We start from the raw sequence: 2,111 nt of genomic DNA, 5'->3' as shown, positions 1-2,111 counted from the left end.
ACTTCTCAGAATGAGATGAGGGGCCGGTGAACAAAAGAAAACTACACTATATGGAAGCGTGTACTTTTTTTTAATTAATCATTTTATTGGGAGCTCTTCCAGATATCAAAACATGCCATAGTTCAACCACATCAAGCAATACAGTACAATTGCTAAGGTAGTTTCAAACCATTTTCTTTGAACGTGATGTCAGCTCCCCTTTATCCCCTCCCTCCCCCAAGTGTGGACACTTTTTAATGTATGCCATTCTCCCCGGCTGCAATACTTAAACATATTTGCAGAGTACTAGGGAAGAAGCATGTGTGGGGAAACTGGAAGTGTGCCGTGGTCTCTGCTGCCTGACAGCCTGCAGGCCCACCAGCCCACAAGATTGTACATGAGTAGGTACCCAACTGTGACCTGTAAGGAATTCAGAAGGGACTAGATGTGTCATTTCCAGGGTCCTTTCAGTTAAATAATAAAAGAGCCACTTGACTCATTGCACTCTCCAGCCACTGTTCTTTCTACCAGGAAGTAAAGGGAGCCATCCACCTGTCCCCAGTCCCTGTCCGTCCTGCCAGGACGAAGGCTCAGGCGTATACGAAAATCAGCTGCCAATGTCCCTATGTGCTCATTTTGTGTCTTAGAATAAGCCTGTATCAATACTGGTGAACCAGGATGAGGTACAGGGGGTCCAAACTCCTGATTAAGGAGGACTAGATCAAGAGATTAAATAAAACACTCGATGGCCAAAGCTCAGGTTTTATTTGGACTTTAAAAGCTGAAACCAAATTTTTTTTTTTTTTTAAGCTGGAACCACTTAAATACAATGGGAGGGAGGCAGGGCCTGAAGTGGACAAACCACAAGGCCACAGATTACATGGAAGGCCCATCCTAGTATAAGTAAAGGTGTTAAATTGATCCCGAAGGGATTCCTAGCTTCCTGCTTGTGGCCTGCGACAGATGCAGGAAGACAGGATTACTTAGGAAGGGTGCCCCAGCAGTCCTGGAATAAGAATGGTGTTTGAGATGGCCAGGAGCAGAATGCTTGTGTCCCAGGGGCTCTGGTTCAGTGGCTATCTTGCTGAGGGGACAGGTGGTGGTCGGTTTATTCTGTGTGCACTTCTGGTCAAGCAGTTCCTTCTTTCTTCGCTTTCAACCTGACCTTCTCTAAACCCAGCAGCCAGAGGGGAGTCCTCCCCATCGCAAGCCAGAGGCAGATGACCCAAAATGCAAGATTAGCAAGTACTTAGCGATCTTTAATGAACGCTGAACATGGGGAATTGTTTACTATGAATGAGTCAGTAAACCCGCATTTACCTTGCTAACTGGGTACTTTGCCTTTGTCTGAGATTAGACATTTGAACAGAGGCGTTGATTCCGTAGGAAGGTGCTATGGGGTTGGGAGAGAAACAGATGCCAGCTGTACCTAGAAGAATCTTTGATGTGAAAATAATGTGTCATTGTTCACTACAGCTCAGGAAATAAGCCGAAATAAGCCCCGTTTACCTCCTGTAGGTGCCCTTGTGGCATAGCGGGTTAAGCCATGAGCTATAAGCCGCAAGGTCTGCTTTCGGAAACCCCTGCTGCTCCGTGGGAGAAAGGCTTGGGTTTGTATCCCAGTAAACAGTGGCCTCCTCAGAGACTCACAGGGGCCGTGCGACCCTGTACTATAGGGTCACTGTGAGCCCGCACCGACTCCGTGGGAAGGAGTTTGACCTATTCGGAGTCATCTGAAAGTGCCTCAGAAGTGAGGACCAGGGTCCCACCAGGCAGCGATGGCCAGGTGAGAGGACGGCCAGAGGCCCTACAGGTTTACATGCCCTTGAGGAGCCCCAGTGGCCTCGTGGTCACGCGTTGGACTGCTAACCACAAGGTCAGCAGCCGCCTCCAGGGAGGAAGACAAGGCTGTCCACTCCTGTAAACAGTTACAGTCGCGTCCCCTCCTTTAGGTTCGCCATGGGCCCGGTGGACTCAATGGCAGTGAGTCTAACCGTAAGCACGTGGGAGGGGTCTCAAGGACGGGGAAGATGGCGGAGGCACCACCACGGGGCTGCGGGCGGGGGACAGGGGTCCTCGCATCCCCGGAGCTGGGCAGGGGACAGGATGCCAGACTCCTAAAGGCTGTGTGT

This window comes from Echinops telfairi, unplaced genomic scaffold, assembly GCF_000313985.2.
Source record: "Echinops telfairi isolate 266 unplaced genomic scaffold, ASM31398v2 ScPeMD7_70;HRSCAF=299, whole genome shotgun sequence".
NCBI classification, from domain to species: domain Eukaryota; kingdom Metazoa; phylum Chordata; class Mammalia; order Afrosoricida; family Tenrecidae; genus Echinops; species Echinops telfairi.
Note: the sequence above shows the minus strand (reverse complement) of the source record.